Genomic DNA, 19730 nt, shown 5'->3' with positions numbered 1-19730 from the left:
TGAGGCCAGATTTGAACTTAGGTATTCCTGATTCCAGGCCCAGTTCTCTAACCACTGTGCAACCTAGCAGGCCTAAGATACAAAAGTAACAGACCACAACTTCTGCCTTCATTGAGTTTCCATTTAACTTGGGGAGGGGTTGATGGATACAATATGTAAACAGAGAAATAAATTCAATGAAATTTGAACAAGAAAGAAGCTCTAAGGGTGTGGGGTAAGGAGGAGGATTACAGTAGACTTGAAAAAGCCACGAAAAGAAGGTGGCAAATCAGGTGAGCCTTAATGGAAGTCCAAGATTATAAGAGACATAAAGGAAGAGAAAGTGAATTTCAAGTATAGGGTCAGTCAGCCAGTGGGAAATCAGGAAAATTGGAAGTGGTAAAGTTACTTAAAGTAATAACTTGCAGTCTAATTTTGGCTAGAAAGTAGAGTGCATAACAAGGAATCAAATAAAACATGGATGGAAAAAAAATGGTTGGAGCCACATTATGGAGGGTTTGAAATGCCAGACAGAGAAACTTGTATTTTATTCTGTAAGTGACAGCTTTGCTGTCTCATTTTGGAATTTTTATTGGTGTGACATCATTATTTTATCTTCATTGTATAAAGGTATTTGAGTGGGGAGACGACATGCTCATATTGGTGCCACTGAAAGATTATTGTGATAGCTATATAGAAAATGGATTAGAGAGAGAAGATACTAGAAATACTAAGACCAATGCAGAGTGTTGCAATAGTCCAGACAAAGGTGATAAGATCCTGAACTGGGGCTTTGTCTGTGTTAATGAACCAAAGGGGATGTATGTAAGAAATATTAGGGAGGAAGAATTTTTAAAAAAATCTTGCCAACCAATTAGATGTGTGAGGAAGTTGAAAGAGAGATGATTTTCAGCTAGGGTGCTTGAGATGATGGTGTTAACTTCAACAGGACTAGGGAAGTTTGGACATGAAATGTAATTAGGGAGAAAGATCAATTGCATTTTCAACATGCTGAGTTTGAGATGCCTAAAGCAAATCCAGGTGGAGATGGCCAGTAGGCAACTGTTGATGTAAAACTGGTGCTCAATGGAGAAATTAATGTTAAATCTGTATGGATTAAATAGTAATATAATAATAGGTTCTAGCCACTAAGCACATTCCATTCTCATAACTATAATGGTAGAAATTGTAGGCCAGGTAAGAGGAAGAATAATACCATGGCAAATTGTATGATTAAATATTATAGGGGCATATAAGAAATATTCTGTCCCTTATTATGCTGTCACCTCCTTTGTGTAGTAGTCTAACCTGACTAAGTAGAAATCTGGCAACATTCAGTTTCTAATTCCATTTAGTTTCTTAAGTCATTTATGATAAATATTTTTTTGGCACTACAGCCAAGATGATGGAGTACAGAAAACAAACCAGGTGAACTCTCCTAAAATTGCCTTTAAATAACACCTCAAATTAAAATTTGGAGTGACAGAGACAACAAAAGGTCAAGGTGAGATTTTTTTTTTCAGGCAAGGACAATTCAGGTGGTTGGTAGAAGAGGTCTGTGACTTTGGAGTGTGACATCGGAGTCTGTTACACCAGAATCCATGTGCATGTTGGCAGTAGCAACAAGCAGAAGCTTTGGGAGCTTTCAGCCCAGAGATAGTAAGTTGGTTGGACAACTGGTCAGAAAGAGATTGCAGGAAACCATTGCTGGCACTGGGTGCATCTGCTATTGTTTGGCAACTCTATTGGCCATATGAAGTTTGAGTCACATTAACTCAGTCATGGTTCCCAGGTGGAGAAATGAACTTGTAGTATGTTTCAAGGTGGTGGGAGCCCTGCTCCCACTTTCAGGACCAAGAGGAGTGCTAGTACTTGTGGATGCAGGAGATAGAACACATGGTCAAAATGCCATGTCCAAGAGGAATACTAGCACTTTTAGCTTCAGGAAAGCAGGGGGGACTTTTTTGGTAAAGGCCAGAATGCAAGCCAGAAGATCAGTACTCATACCTATCCACACATCACATCATCTTGGAAAAACTTAAAACTTGCAGACCCCCAGAATTAGCCGAGAAAACAGCAGTAGTAAAACAAAACAAAACAAAAAACTTGTAGAAAATATGAAATATCTCATTGGGAAAAAAAAACAACTGCAAGGGAAAATAAATTAAGGAGATATAATTAAAACAAAACAAAGCAAAACAAAACAGAACATCAGACTAAGAACTTTTAGGAGCCAAGATGAGGAGTAAACAGAAAATCACCTGAACTCTCACATTTTCACCTTCAAACAACTATGAAATAATACCTCAAAATGAATTCTGGAATGGCTGAACCAACAAAAAGATGGGGTGAAACAGTTTTCTAGCCTAAGACAACTTGGAAGGTCAGCAGGAAAGGTCTGTCTCACTCAAATGAAAAGGGAGTACAGTCTAGGTCAGGCAGTATCCTGGTAAGCTAGCAGCAGGCCCCAACTCAGCAAGCCAGCAGAAGGCCCTGAGCCCCAGCACAGATCAGTAACCAAGGCCCAGAGGCCCAGTTGCAGCAGTGGGCAAGTAGTTGTAGCAGTGGAGGAGTAGCTAATCCCACCTACATGGCCCTGACAGAGCACCAACCTGCCTCTTCTCCATCCCCATGTGCCTTAGCACAACATTAGGAAAGAAGTCAGGCTTCCAAAGCCATGCTGAAGCAGCACTCCCCATACCAGCATAAGACCAAGTGAGTCACCAGAATCCCCCACCCTGCACATTACCAGCCACCCCTACCCTCATTCCCCACCTAAGCATAACATCAGGTGAGTAGCCAGACCCCCATAGCCCCAGTGTAGCACAAGGCTCCCCTGGGGGTCTCAGGGCAGCACCAACACAGCACCAAATAAACACGACCTGCAGTCCTGGCACAGAAACCTTGGGATAGTACCCCTTCCACCTCAGGAGCAGAGTTCAACTTTGAAAGTAACAAAATATGCTGGAGAAAATGAGCAAAAAACCTAAACAAATAAAAAAAACCAACAACAACAGTAACAGCAACAGCAACAACAATCTGAGCATAGAAGGTTCCTATGTTGGAAAAAGCAACTGAAAGGGAAAATAAATTGAGGAGGTACAATTTTAAAAACATTGGGCTAGGGACTTTTGGGAGCCAAGATGGTCAAGCAAGCAGGAAATTGCCTGAAGTCTCCCATATTCACCTTCAGACAAGGGAAGATCAAGAAAGAAACTCAGAAGGGGGCAATGATGTCAACACATCTAAATTCAAAGCTTCAAAGAAAAATGTGAATTGATCTAAAGTCCCCAAAAAAACTCCTAGAAGAGCTCAAAAAGATTTTTAAAAGAATCAAGTAAGAAAAGGAGAAAAAAAAAATCAAGAAAAGAAATGATGCATGAGAATCATGAAAAAAGAAGTCAACAGTTTGATAAGGGAAGGACAAAACATACAAAAATATAAAAAAAATTAATGAAGAAAACAGCTACCTAAAAAGTAGAATTATGTAAATGGAAAAGGAGGCAAAAAAGCTCACCAAAGAAAATAACTCCTTAAAAATTAGAATTGGACAATTGGATGCTAATGACTCCATGAGACATCAAGAATCAATTAAATAAAATCAAAAGAATAATAAAAAAAGAAAATGTGGAATATTTCATGGGAAAAACAACTGACCTGGAAAATAGATCCAGGAAGGATAATTTAAGACTTATTGCAGTTCCTGAAAACCATGATGAAAAAAAAGACATTGACCTCATACTTCAAGAAATTATAAAAAAAATTACCCTATATCTTAGAACCAGAGGGTAAAACAGACATTGCAAAACACCCCTATCACCTCTGGAAAGAGATCCCAAAATAAAAACTATCAGGAACATTGTAACTAAATTCCTGAAATCCCAAGTCAAGGAGAAAATATTGCAAGCACCCAAAAATATCAAATATCAGGGAGTCATAATCAGAATTACATAGCATTTAACAGCTTCAACATTAAAGGATCTGAGGGCATGAGAATTGATATTCCAGCAGGCAAACGAACTAGGTTTACAACCTAGAATCACCTACCTGGTGAAACTGAGCATAATCATTTAAGAGAAAAAAAATTGTTATACAATTAAATAGATGTCTTTCAAGTTTTCCCGATGAAAGGAGCAGGGGTGAACCAAAAATCTGATTTTCAACTTCAAGACTCAAGAGAAGTATAAAAAGGTAAAAAGGAAAGAGAAAATATAAGGAATTCAATAAGGCTGAACTGTTTACATCCCTACATGGGAAGATGATGCTTATAATTCTTAATAACTATGTCACTATTAGTGGAGTTAGAAAGAGTAATAGACAAAGGGTGTGAGTATAAGATAACTTTGATGGGATGATATTAAAAACAAACATTAAGAGGTAAGGAAAAGGATTACAGTAGAAGCAGAAGAAAGGGAGAGGTAGAATGGGATAAAGTACCTCACATGAAGAGGCATGAAAGCCCTATTACAGTGGAGGAGAATATGGGAGTATGGGCAACGGGCATTACTTGAACCTTGCTCTCATTGTAATTAGCTCAAAGAGGGAATGACATACACAATTAGTTTGGTATAGAAATCTAGCTTTCCCTATGGAGAAGTAAGAGGGGAGGAGGTTAAGTAAAAGGGTGAGGGAGGAGCAGACAGAAGGGAGGACAGAATGGAGAAGGTGGTGGTCAGAAGCAAAACACTGGTGAGGAGGGAAAGGATGAAATTAGAGAGAGAAGGATAAGCAGGAGGAAAAATAGGACAGAGGGAAATACACAATTAGCAATCATTACTGTGAATTGTATAAACTATTCCATAAAATAGAAACAGCAGAGTGTATTAAAAACTAGAATCCTGCAATATGCAGTTCACAAGAAACAGAGACACAAATGTAGTAAATGTAAGGAGCTGGAGCAGAATCTATTATGCTTCACCTGAAGGAAAAAAAAAAGCAGGAGTAGCAATCATGATTTCAGACAAAGTAAAAGCAAGAAATAGATTTGATGAAAACACACAAGGAAAGAAACTACATCTTGTTAAAAGGTACCATAGGCACTGAAGTAATATCAATACTAAACATATGTGCATGAGGTGTTATAGCCACAAAATTCTTTTCTTTTTTACTTGGTATGTGTGATTTTCTTTTTTTCTTTTTAATTAATTAATTTTTAGCTTTCAAAATTCATTGTTATAATATTTTGAGTTCTAAATTTTTTACCACTTGCTTCCCTCCCCCCTCTCCAAGATAACATTTAATCTGATATATGCTGTACGTGTATAATCATATTAAACATATTTATGCATTAGTCTTGTGAAAGAAAGAATCAGAACAAAAGGGAAAACAATGAGAAAGAAAAAAAAGGAAAATAGTATGCTTCAATTTTCATTCAGACTCCATAGTTCTTTCTCTGGATGTAGATAGCATTTTCCATCATGAGTCTTTTGAAATTGTCTTAGTTTATTGCATTATTGAGAAGAGATAAGTCTATCAAAGTTGGTCATTACACAATGTTGATGTTACTATGTACAGTGTTCTCTTGGTTCTGCTCACTTCACTCAGCATCAGTTCATGTAAGTCTTTCTAGGTTTTTCTGAAGTCTGCCTGCTCATCATTTCTTATACCACAATAATATTCCATGGCATTTGTATACCAAAATTTATTAAGCTATTTCCCAATTGATGGGCATCCCCTCAATTTCCAATTCTTTGCCACCACAAAAAGAGCTAATATAAATATTTTGTACATGTGAGTCTTTTACCATTTTTATGATCTCTTTGTGATATAGACCCAGTAGTGGTATTGCTGGATCAAAGGGTATAGCATCAAGATTCTTAAAGAAGAAGTTAAGTGAATTACAGGAGAAAATAGACATCCAAACTATACTATTGGAAGACCTCAACTTTCTCCTCTAGAACTAAATAAATCTAACCACAAAACAAAGAGGAAGAAGTAAGGAGGTGAATAGAATTTTTAAAAAGTTAGATGTGACTGACCTCTACAGAAAATTGAATGGGTATAGAAAAGAATATACCCTTTTCTCAGTGGTACATGGAACCTGCACAAAAATTAGCCAAATACGAGGACATAAAAATCTCACAAATGCAAAAAGGCAGAAATAGTAAATGCATTCTTTTCAGATCATAATGCAATAAAAATTTCATTCAATAAAAGGCAATGTAAAGATAGAGTAAAATTAATTGGAAACTAAATAATCTAATCCTAAAGAATAACTAAGTCTAAGAAAAAATCACAGGAATAATCAATTTTATTGAAGAGAATAAAAACATACCAACATTTATGAGTTGCAGCAAAAGTGGTACATAAAAGAAAATTTCTTTCTTTAAATTCTTACATCAATAAAATAAAGAGAAATCTGTGAATTTAAATTACATTAAATTAAAACTAGAAAAAGAACAAATTAAAAATCCTCAATTAAACACCAAATTAGAATTTCTAAAAACTAAAGATGAGATGAATAAAATTGAAAGAAAACTATTGAGCTAATAAATAAAGCTAAGAACTTGTTTTATATTAAAAACAATGATATAAATTATATAAATCATTGGTTAATTTGATTAAAAAAAAAGAAAAACAAATTTTCTATATCAGAAATGGAAAGGGTGAATTCACCATCACATAAAGAAGAAACTAAAGCAATCATTAGGAAATATTTTGTCCATTTGTATGCCAGGAAATGTAACACTCTGAGTGAAATCACTGAATATTTGAAAAAAAATATAAATTCCCCAGATTAACAGAATAGGAAATAGTATACTTAACAAATCTCATCTTAGAAAAAGAAATTGAACAAGCAATCAATGAACTCCCTAAGGGGAAAAAAATCTTCAGATCAAATAGATTTACATATGACTTCTACCAAACATTTAAAGAACATTCCATTCCAATACTACATAAACAATTTGGAAAAAAATGGAGAAGGAGTTCTACCAAACTCCTTTCATGACACAAATATAGTGCTGATACTAAATCAGGAAGAACTAAAACAAAGAAAAAAATCTATAGACCAATTTCTCCAATGAATATTGATGTAAAAATTTTCATTAAAACACTAGCAAGGAGATTGCAGCAATATATCACAAGGAGCATTCAATGTAACCAGGTGGGATTTAAACCAGAAATATGAGGTTGGTTCAATATTAGGAAAACTATCAGTATAATTGACCATATCAATAACAAAATCAAAAGAAATCATGTTATTGTCTCAACAGATGCAGAAAAAACTTTTGACAAAAAACAACACACATTCCTACTTAAAAAAGCATTAGAGAATATAGGAATAAATAGAAATTTCCTTAAAATGATCAGTAGCATCTACCTAAAACCAGCGGCAAGCATTATCTGTAATGGGAATAAGCTAGATGGGATGCCTGTTGTCACCAATACTAGAAATGTTAGCGTTAGCAATAAGAGAAGAAAAACAGATTGAAGGAATTAGAATAGGCAATGAAGAAAGAAAACTATCATTCTTTGCAGATAACATGATGGTATATTTAGAGAATCAAGTAAAAAAATGAAATAATTATCAACTTTAACAACATTGCAGGATATAAAATAAAGCCACATAAATCATTGGCATTTCTATATATGACCAACAAATATCAGCAGCAAGAGATAGAAAGAGAAATTACATTTAAAATAACTACAGACAATACAAAATACTTGAACATCTACCTGCCAAGACAAAGCCAAGAAGTATACGAACACAATTACAAAACACTTTTCACACAAATAAAGTCAGATCCAAATAATTGGAAAAAATATTAATTGTTCATGGTATTTCTGCCTAAATTAATTTACTTACTCAATTCCTCACAAATAAAACTACCAAATCTTATTTTGTGGAGGTAGAAAAATAACAAGATTCATCTGGATGAATAAAATGTCAAGAATATCAAGGGGAATGATGAAAAATATGTAAAGGAATGTAACTTAGCTGTGTCAAATCTCAAACTGTATCACTAAATAAATAGTAATCATCAAAACAATCTATTATTGCCTAAGAAATAGAATGGATGAGACAGAGAGAGAGACAGAGAGAGAGACAGAGAGAGACAGAGAGAGAGAGAGAGAGAGTCAGAGAGAGAGAGAGAGAGAGAGAGAGAGAGAGAGAGAGAGAGAGAGAATAAACATATGAAAACAGCATGGAGGGAAATGCACAATTAGTAATCATACATATGAATGTGAATTAAATGAGCTCACCCATAAAACAGAAGTATATAGCAGAGTGAATTAGAAACCAGAATCTAACAATGTGTTGTTTACAAGAGACATTCTTGAAACAGAAACACACATAGAATTAAAATAAAGGGGTGGAGCAGAATCTAATATGCTTCAGCTCAGTAAAAAGACAGGGGTAATAATCTTGATCTCAAACAAAGCAAAAGCAAAAACAGAGATAATTAAGGCATTCTTCTCCTCATTGGCTTTTTGGATCTCTTTTGCCATTTGAGTTAAGCTGTTTTTTAAGGTGTTATTTTCTTCAGTATTTTTTTGCATCTCCTTTAGCAAGTTGTTGACTTGTTTTTCATGATTTTCTTGCATCACTCTCATTACTCTTCCCAGTTTTTTTCCTCTACTTCTATTACTTGCTTCTCAAAATCCTTTTTGAGCTCTTCCATGGCCTGGGACTTATTCATATTTTTCTTGGAGGCTTTGGCTGTAGGAGCTTTGACTTTGTTTTTTTTTTTTTTTTTTCTTCTGGTTGTGTGTTTTGATATTCTTTGTAACCACAGAGAGATTCTATGGTCTGACTTTTTTTCTTTGTGTAATTTGCTCATGTTCCCAGACAATTACTTGAGTAATAAATTCTTTGTTAAGGTAGTGGTCTGCTTGCAGTGTGGAGAACGTACTGTCCCGAGCTTCAGGGGTTTTGTGTAACTGTTTTCAGAGATACTTCTAGGGACCTGTAAATTTTCAGTTCTTCTACGGTGGTATGATCAAGGGTGAAGTGTTTACTCCTTTCCTGGCCTGGGCTCTGGTCTATGAGTTACCACAAGCACTATTTTCTGCATTGGAACTGTAAGGAGGATTCCCTCTCCAATGCCACTATAAGCTCCACCACGCCAGTGTTCCTCCTTGCCCCAGGACCACCACCCAGAAATATAATGCTTATCCAAGCACAGGCAAAGCAAGAGAATCCTGCCTCAGCACCAGCAAAGAGATCCTTGCAATCCCCCTCTGATCAACCTCTTGATACTCCCTCTGTCTGTAGGCCTAGAGCTCCAGAAGAAGCTGCCACCCTGGGACTTCATGGAGACTGTGGCTGAGACCAAGCTTCTCTCTCATTGAGGTCACAGACCTTTCCTATTGACTTCCTAAGTTGTCTTTGGCATTTGTGGGTTGAGAAGTCTGGAAACCACCACAGTTACCTATGATTTAGTCCTTTGAGGCCTGCACCATGTTCACTGAGGCCTGGTCTTTGCCAGCATGACACACATGGACCTGTGTTCTTCTCCTGGCCTAGAGCAACAGACCTTTCCAATCAACCAACCAGGTTGTCTTGGGCTGGAAATTTGTTTCAGTTTGTCTTTTTGTGGGTTCTGCGGCTCTAGAATTTGTTTAGAGCCATTTTTACAGGTATTTGGAGGGCTTTGAGGGAGAGCTCAAGCAAGTTACTGCTTTCACTCTGCCATCTTGGCTCTGTCTCCAAAATAGAGATACTTAAAATAGTTATTCAGGAAAATTATATTATATTAAAAGGTACCATAGACAATGAAGTAATATAAAAATATGAATTTATTTAAAAAAGACCTTATTTCTCAAATATAGAGATAATGGAATCAAATTTATAAAAATAGGGACAGCTAGGTGGGGCAATGGATAGAGCACTGGCCCTAGAATCAGGAGGACCTGGCCTCAGAAACTTGACACTAACTGGCTGTGTGACCCCATGAAAGTCACTTAACCCCATTGCCTAGCCAGAAAAAAGAAAGAAAAACAAAAACAAAACAAAACAAAAACAAAACTAATTTATAAAAATAATAACCATTCCCCAATTGATTAAAGGTTCAAGTATATGAATAGATAGCTTTCAGGAAAAGAAAATCAAAACTGTCTCCAGTCATAAGAAAAATGTTCTAAATTACTATTAATTAAATAAGTGCAAATTAAAACAACTGTGTTACCACTTCACACCTATCAGAAATGACAAATGTTAAAATGATTGAGAGAAAATAGATACACTAATAAACTCTTGGTAGTATTATGAATTTATCTGATAATTTAGGAGAACAATTGGGAACTATGTCCAAAGTGTTATAAAACTGTTCATACCCTTTGATCCAGCAATAATACTACTAGATCTAAACCCCAAAGAGATCAAAGAAAAAAGGAAAATGACATATTATATATATATATATATATATATATACACACACATATACATATACATATAATTATAACCTCTCTTTTCTATTGGTGGTAATAAATTGAAAATTGAGGGGATGCTCATTGATTCAGGAATGGTTGAAAAAGTTATGACATACAATTTTGATGGAGTGCCATTATGCTATAAGAACTGATGAGGCAATGATTTCAGAAAAAAAAAATCTTGGAAGTTCTAAGTGAAGTGAAAAGAACTGAGAGATCATTGTTCACAGTAACAGCAATATTGTAATGATGATCAACTGTGAAAGATTTGGCTACTCTTATTAATATAATGAGCAAAGTTAATTCCAATGACCTCATGATGAAGAAATGTTATCCACCTCCAGAGAGAGAATGGATGAACTCTGATCATAAATTGACATTCAACTTTCTCTCTTTATTTTATTTTGCTTGTTTTCGAGATATGGCTAATATGGAAACATTTTACATAATTTCACATGTATAATTACTATCCTTTTGCTTGCCTTCTCAGTGGGTTGAGGAACACTGGGAATAAGGGAGAGAATGTGGATTTGAAAAATTTTTTAAAAATGTTAATAATAAATAAATAATAAATTTATTTTTTAAAAATACTACTAGGGGCAGCCAGATTGTGCAGTAGATGGAACATCAGTGCTGGAGTCAGGAGGACCTGAGTTTACATCTGACCTAAGACATTCACTAGCTGTGTGACTCTGGGCAAGTCACTTGTCCTAATTGTTTCAAAAAAGAAAGACTAAAACAAAATGCCACTTTTGGAGTGGCAATAAGGCTTATTTTCCCTACTTGAAGCACAGAAATGTTTAGTTTTTGTTTTTAACTCTAATGGGAATTTAAGGGTAAGTGACATCATATTGTGTAATGGCTGTTTAATCCCCTGAGGAGAAAATTAAATACTCAATCCTCAACTTTCACAAAGGTAATGTTCCCAGAAAATTATGTGAATGTAAAAAAAATGTGAATGTAGATAATTTGAACATGTGGGAAATAGGGGGTTATGTTCCCATGACCACCAAAAACTGTAGTCTTTTGCTAAGAATTGCTGAAAATACACTTCCCTCCATATAATTATTTTTAACAAAACATTATGTCTTATAATATGTACTTTTCCTTCCATAACACGGAATACACAAAATAAAACTGGTAACTTGCAAAACATTTTTTCTCATTAGGAATTCCCTAGGTTTCTGTCTTCTTTTCTGCTAACATCTCAATTAAACAAATAAATAAACAAACATTAATTTCAGACAACATTCACTTTTAATAACATGAAATTGACAGTGCCATAAATACCTTCCTCCTTTTTTGTGGATATAATGAACATTGATGCATTAATACCAAATTTGGGGCCAACAGTTGCTGCAGATATCCCAACACAAAGGTCATCTAATACTTTTATTTTCTCACTAAGCTGCATCACTGACTTGGCATTCTTTGTATTAGAGCCCAAATGACTTGCACTATCCTTTTGGGGCATAATTACAGAATAAAACTTTAGTTTTAAAGGCAAACAATGAAAATATGCAATAAATACACAGGTAGTTCTTTACAATGGTAGGGTGAACAAGAACCGCAAAACACCTAATAGGATACCAGCTACTTCACAAACTTGTGTGCATCAGGTCTCTCATTTTTTTCCCTCTAATGTGCATAGCTAAAAACGTGCATGGTTGCCAATGGGAAAGTGAAAGTGGGATTGCAAATAAAGTCACACCAATGCTGGAAGTCATAAAAATTAAATATGCAGATATTTCGAATTGACTATGTAAGAGAATCTTCATTCATAGACAATCATCAATATATAGAGGAAAGATGATTGAATTAGGAAGCTGGAGTCTTTAGTTTTGACTCCTATTCTGTCAGTCACTATTTTTCTGACTTAGAAAAGTTACTTCTTTTCTCTTGAGGTCAGTTTCCTCATCTGTTAGAGGAATGGGATAGAATAGGTGATTTTTAAATTTCCCTTAGGCTGTAACATCATATAATTCAGAATGAGGCATGATTCTGAGATTAAGCTACCACATTCCTCAATAGTGCAAGCAGTGTTACAAACATAATATTTAACCTAGTGAAGAGAATTAATGTTTTTTTTAACACTCAGCTAAACCATCTAAGGGGAAAGTCAAAGAAAGGTCCTATGCTCAAGTAAATAATTTTTATAATTTGTCATGGCAAGTGAGCAAGTTTTACCAACTGTTCTTGAAGCTAGAGTAGTGGCAATTAATATCTCACCTGTGATCTTCTATATGAGATACAGCTCTGAATAGCTAGCTATTGCTCACCTTTAGGAGGTGAGGAGGCCCTTCCTAGACACTATTCCTTTAGGAAGAGAGGCAGCAGTATTCACATGGCAGTGAATAGTGATGGAGCCTTGTTAATAGACAGAGTGGTTGCCTCTATATAGAGCCTCTATAGACTCTGATCTGGGTCCTCTGGTAAAAACAAACAAACAAACCAATGAAGGAACTAATGAATGAATGAAGGAAAATCATTCTACTATCAGGGTTTCCTTCTTTCAATATTTAAGAACTGATTCTTAAATGTAAAGATTTCTAGTGGGAGTAGCCCCTTAAATCCCCTTAGACCCATCTTTTCTATTACCTTATTGGGATAGAGCTGAGAACAAGTGCCAGTTGGATTGGGACATAGGGTAGAGTATCTCAAAGATCATCAGGAAAAAGGGGATTAGCAGGAGCAGAGGGTAACTGAAGAGGAAGACTGGCAGCAGCAAGAAAAAAATGTTGAAAGCTTCACAGTTTTGCCTCTGACCAACCTTGTAATTCTACCTTGTAATAGCCTAGAGTCAGAAAAGAATTAACTTTGGGAAATGACTGTTCAGCTCTTGGCTTGCTCTCTCCTTATTGGGATGGGACAATGTACTGGCTGATTAGATCCAGGGAAGATGGCTATGAGAAGTCTCCTGATGAAGCTGATCAGGATTGAAGGAAGGAACTTCATGCTTTGGCCCTGCCTTACAAGTCTGGCAGCCTCTTCCAAGCCTGCATCCAGCATTCAAAGAACATGCTGGATTTTTTAATGGCCTGAAGGCACAGGGACAGAGTGGAAAAGTACTCTTAAAATATGACTAATTTATTTCAGATGTCCTGCATAGGGCATATCTGGCAAGAAGTCCTATTTTCCATTCTGTACCTTTTATAGCTACATTTTCAAATATGAAAGGCTAAATATTCCAAATGTTTAAAAGTGAATAAATACATATAGACAGATACATATGTATATTCATATATGCATTTATATGGATAAATGAACATACATGCACATGCATGCACACATGCGTATACTATCTATATAGAATACATATTTATGTATTGTGTATATGCACACACATCTATGTGTGTGTACTTCATGTATGCGTGTCTATATATAAAACTTTAAAAGAAAATGTGTATATATATATACATATGTACATGCATACATACATATATACTTTAAAAGAAAAAAATTGATTACTTTGCATTCAATTAACTTTGATTTTTCTGTCTGGTCTACTGCTGCCTACTGAAGAAAACAATAACAAATCATTTATAAAACAGATCTGAGTTCTTGCTACAGAGAAATCCAGTCAAGCAGATGTTCTCATAAATTGTTTAGAATAACATGGTTCTCCTGTGATTTTGTCTTATTTGTTTATTTAAAAGAAAAAATAACAAATACACTTAGATGTTGATATTATGGGAGGAAAATGCACACATTTAAAAGAAAAAGTAACTAGGCAACTAAGGATGGTCTCAATCAAACTATGCAATGACATTGACAGGTAGATAAAGTACCAGAAACTAAAAAGAAACTGAGAGATGCTGGAGCTAGGCATGGGAAAGCCACTGTTTATATGCTTGAACTAGAACTTCTGCTGATAAACATGAATCATATCTTGTCCCTGTTATACTTCCCTCAACTAAGCAATCACAATAGGACTTCATATTGGAATGCCATGAGTTAACTTGGGACACAAATATTGACCTTTGGATCTGGCTTTCCAGAAGACTGGGTTTTGACAGACATTTAGTATGTAATAAGTGATGCACAGATCAAGCCAAATTTCAGAAAGGGGCATCTTATTTTGTATTAACTATTAACTAAATAAAATGTTCATGTCCATCATGCTTGGGTGACATTGACTTCTATTCTCCATGGAGTAAAACAATAGGAATAACACCATAGTTTTTGAAACATAGTAATTGTATAAAACAAGAAAATGTTTATCCTACTTAAGATAAGCACTGTGATCAAGCACTTCATATTTTTATTTTTATAAATCTTACTCAGTTCACTACACGTTTGAGAAATGAGGCCTTTATCAGAGAAATTTTCTTCAGATTTTTTTTCATAGTTACCCTTGCTAACTGTATTTCCCTCTAACCTATTTCTTCTATTCTCTCTTCCTTTCATCCTGTTCCATCTGAAAAGTGTTTTGCTTCTGACTACTCCTGCCCCAATCTACCTTCCCTTCTATCACTCCTTGTCTCTTATCCCTTCATCCTTCTTTCCTGTAGGGTAAGATGGATTTCCACAGTCAATTGAGTGTGTATGTAATTCCTTCTTTGAGCTAATGTTGATGAGATTAAGGTTTACTCACTCCCTCTCATATCCCTCTCTTCCCCTCCACTGGAAAGGCTTTTTGCTGCCTTTTTAACATGAGGTAATCTACCCTATTCTACCTCCCCCTTTCCCTTTCTTCCAGTACATTCCTCTCTCACCCCTTAATTTTATTTTTTTAGATATCATCCCTTCATATTCAGCTCATACGTGTGCCCTCTGTCTATATCTATCTATCTATCTAGAGAGATATAGATAGATAGATAGATAGATAGATAGATAGATAGATAGATATACTCCTTCTAACTTCACTAATAATGAGAAAGTACTTATGAGTTACAAGTACAGTCTTCTCATGTAAGGATATGAAAAGTTTAACTTTATTAAGTCCCTTATGATTTCCCTTTCTTGTTTACCTTTGTATGCTTCTGTTGAATCTTTTACTTGAAAGTTAAATTTTCTATTCAGCTCTTGTTTTGTCATCAAGAAAGTTGTCTATTTCATTTAATCCCCATTTTTATCCCTGAAAGATTATACTCAGTTTTTCTGTGTAAGTGATTCTTGGTTGTAATCCTAGCTCCTTTGCCCTCCGAAATATCATACTGCAAGCTCTCTGATCCTTTAATGTACAAAACTCTAAATCTTGTGTTATACTGACTGTGGCTCCATGATTCTTGAATTGTTTCTTTCTGGATGCTTGCAATATTTTCTCCTTGTCCTGGAATTTCTGGAATTTGGCTGTAATATCCCTGGAGGGTTTCATTTTAGGATTTCTTTCATGAGGTGATCAGTGGATTCCTTCAATTTTTATTTTACATTCTCATTCTAGAATATCAAGGCAGTTTTCCTTGATAATTTCTTGAGAGATGATGTCTAGGATCTTTTTTTGATCATGGCTTTCAGGTAGTCCAATAATTTTTAAATGATGTCTCTTGGTTCTCTTTTCCAAGTCAGTTATTTTTCCAATGAGATATTTTACAGTCTTCTATTTTGTCACTTTTTGGTTTTGTTTTATTGTTTTTTGATTTCTTATAAAGTCATTAGCTTCTATTTCTTCAGTTCTAATTTTTAAGAATTTATTTTCTTCAGTGAACTTTTGTACCTCTTTTTCAGTTTGCCTAATTCTACTTTTTAAGAAGTTCTTTTCTTAAGTGATTTTTTGTGCCTCTTTTTCCATTTGGCCAATTCTTCTTTTTAAGGCATTCTTCTCCTCATTGGCATTTTGTACCTCTTTTACCATTTGGCTCAGTCTAGTTTTAAGGTGTTATTTTCCTCAGTGTTTTTTGACTCGTTTTTCATGATTTTGTTTTTTTTGCTTAGGCAGTTGGGGTTAAGTGACTTGCCCAGGGTCACACAGCTAATAAGTGTCAAGTGTTTGGTCTGAGGCCAGATTTGAACTCAGGTCCTCCTGACTTCAGGGCCAGGGCTCTATCCACTGCACCACCTAGCTGCCACAATTTTCGTGATTTTCTTGTATCACTCTCATTTCTTTTCCTATTTTTTATTCTACCTCTCTTACCTGATTTTCAAAATCCTTTTTGAGTTCTTCCATGGCTGGGACCACTTCGTATTTTTCTTGGAGGCTTTGGATGTAGAAGATATGACTTTGTTATCTTCTTCTGAATGTGCGTTTTGATCTTCCTTATCTTCATAGTAACTTTCTATGGTCAGATTTTTTTCTATTGTTTGATCATTTCACCAGCCTATTACTTGACTTTTAACTCTTTGTTGGGCTCTGCTTCCAGGGTAGAGGATACACTGTCCCAAGTTTCAGGGGTTCTATGAAGCTGTTCTTAGAAATATTTATAGGAACCTATAAGTTTTCAGTTCTTCCAAGGTGGTATGATCTAAGGAGAGGTGTTTACTACTCTCCTGGCCTGTGGTCTCATCTGTGAGTGACCACAAGCAGTCTTTTCTTCCCTGTAACTGTGAAAGGGTCCCTGCTCCACTGCACCACAAGCTCTGGTGTGCCAGAACTCCTCACCCTGGGATTGTCACACAGATCTCCGACCTGGTTCCCAGTATGGGCAAAACAATAGAGTCTGTCTCCAGTGCCAGAAAAGAGACCCTTGTGATATTCTTCTGACCACATTTTTGACCCTCTTACAGTCTTTGGGTGAGAGCTCCAGAAGAAGCTACTGCTACTGATGATTCAATGGCTCTCAAAGCCTGCTTCTCATTTGCCGGGGCCAGGGCTGCTCTGGCCCAGCCTGGGATGGACTGAGCTCCACTCTCACCCAGGTGTCACAGATCTTTCCTGCTGACCTTGTAAGTTGTCTTTGGCATCTCTGGACTGAGAGGTCTGGAAATTGACACTGCTGCCACTGATTCAGTCACCTCAAGTCTTACTCCTGATTTGCAAAGGCTAGGTCTATGCTGGTGTGGCCTGCACTGGACTGCACTCTTCTCTCACTCTACTGCAACAGACCATTCCTGCTGATCTCCTAAGTTGTCTTGGGCTGGAAAATTGCTTTACTCTGTCTTTTTGTGGGTTTTGTCACTCTAGAACTTGTTTGGAGTTATTGTTTAAAGGTATTTGTTGGGGGGATTGGGAGAGAGCTCAGGTAAGTCACTGCCTTTACTCTGCCACCCTGGGTCCACCTCTGATCAAGCACTTTAGAAGCACAAAGTAAATATAAAGAAGGAGCACACCATTTTGGTTCAATTCAGCTCAATTCAGCAAGTGTTCATTTAACACCAACCATTTGTCTAGCTGACGTTTGGCTAAGCAATTACCACTCATTCCCATATACTCATTAAGACCAGTACCTCATGATTTTTTTTGTTGCAATTTATCAGCCCTTTCCTGTTACTGTCTGTAGTTTAATTCCTTAAAAAGTATTCTGTTCTAGTCATTTTCACTAATTTTACATGTTTCCCTTTTCCCATTAGTCTGAATATATAAGGTTTGACCTTCATGATTCATAGCAATGCTTCCCCATGATAGGTCTATATATTCCCATAAATTCACAGATAAATGAATGTATTAATTATGAAGTTTTTATTCAGTTCATGAGAGTGTTTCCAAACCTTTTTCCCCTTCCTCATTAAAACTAAGGTCAAATAGATCTAGAGATCTAGTGATTCTAGAGGATCTGGAGTGGTGTAATAGAGTCATAATGTTTTTGTTTATCAATGGCCACCAAGCAAATCTATAAGTCAGTTAGAATTAGGACAAGCATCATTATCTCCATTTTCTAGATGAAAAGAGGAGGATCAAAGATACTATGATTCTTGTCCTTTACCACCCATCTATACTCACTACCTTTGTGACTTTAGGTAAATCATTCTACCTCTACATATTTTAATTTCTTTATCTGTAACTTTATCTGACCTGGATGATCTCTAAGGTTTTCATTTTCTTAGTCATTAAATATACGCTTTTAAGTATCAAAGGCAAGATTCAAACCTCACCCTTTCATATTTTGACCTTTACCTTCTATCCATAGTAACATTATGTCCTTCTAATTCAAGCCAATTTAATCCATTAAAAAATCATGTCTATTATGATAAAAGTACTGTATTCAGTGCTAGAAATTCAAAGGACAAAAAATAAGGACAAAAACATCCTTATATTTCAGAACATTACTTTCTACCAGAAAATGCAATATATATATATATATATATATATATATATGTATACGCATATATATGATAATTTGAGAAGAGAACTTTCAAAATTAGAAGGATCACTTAATCTTTTCCTTTCTTTTCCTTTCCTTGCTTTTCCTTGCCTTGTCTTGCCTTTCCTTTCCTTACAACAAGGGGGTTTATTCCATTAATAAATACCAGAATTAGAACTATGTCTCCTTTAGGGCTTATTTGCCCTTTTAAGCTTTTATCTTTTTGAGACAGAACTAGAGCTTTTTGCCCTGGAGCACAAAGCTGTCTGCTAGGCCACACTAGACTGCCCTTGAGGAGATGCAGGCAAGGAGGTTGCCCTGTTGGAATTCTTCTTCCAGAAGCAAGCTGATTATGGCTTTTTTCTTTTATTCTTTATATTTCTTCTGGATCTTCTTTGATTGTTTTTTATTTAAAATTGTTTTCCTCATCAAGAGTAAGCTTTGTTCCTTCTCCTAGACCGATGGCAGGGCATAGTGAGACTCATACCACTGATGGTTAGATGCTCTTAGTTAGCACAATGCAATTCTTCACCAGTGCCTTGGTCTGGACCAGACCTTGGTCTGTATCATTCCTGGATGCATTGTAGACTACATCAATATTCCTTTTTTGGGGACATCACTCAGAGTCCCAAGAGAAGTAGCCCCCATCCAGCCTCAGTGACTGGTACTTTTAGGTGCTTCCTCAGACTCTCACCGTGTGGATGTGGTAGGAACTGATCTTGGTGTTGGCAGCTTGCAGTTCAGCTCATACTTATGCTTTCTGTGTTTCTTGATTATGCTTGATTCAGTCTTATGATGCTTGTACCAGTTGTACCAGGAGATCCGCATGGTCAGAAATAGTAGAAAAGAGGTCAGGTAATGTTTCCAAAGTGGTCACAAATGAGCTAAGCACTGGAAGAAGCAAGGGATCCTAAGGTTGAAAAGAGAGGAGGGAATGGGAGATGGTCTGCCAAGATGGGGTAATATTAACAAGAGCAACAGTAGTAGAATCAACAGCAACATTAATTAGCATTTAATAGCCCTATAAAGTTCACAAAACATTTTGCAGCTACTATCTCGTTATTTTTCCTTACAATAACCCTGGGAGGTATATTGTTGTCACCATTTTAAAGATGAGAAAACATGAGACAGAGGTTAAATTACTTGCCCCTGTTCACCTAGTAAGTGTCTGAGACTATATTTTATTTGTTTCCCTGACTT

At 36.0% G+C, this 19730-nt stretch overlaps 1 pseudogene; it reads right to left on the bottom strand.

Annotated features, from left to right (window-relative positions):
• Nucleotides 1-18725: 18725 nt before the first annotated feature.
• LOC114047878 lies at nt 18726-19358 on the bottom strand (annotated as a pseudogene).
• Nucleotides 19359-19730: the final 372 nt, after the last annotated feature.

The sequence above is a fragment of the Vombatus ursinus genome, unplaced genomic scaffold (assembly GCF_900497805.2).
Source record: "Vombatus ursinus unplaced genomic scaffold, bare-nosed wombat genome assembly UNPS02014791.1, whole genome shotgun sequence".
NCBI lineage: Eukaryota > Metazoa > Chordata > Mammalia > Diprotodontia > Vombatidae > Vombatus > Vombatus ursinus.
Note: the sequence above shows the minus strand (reverse complement) of the source record. Positions and strands in the feature narration are given on the sequence as shown.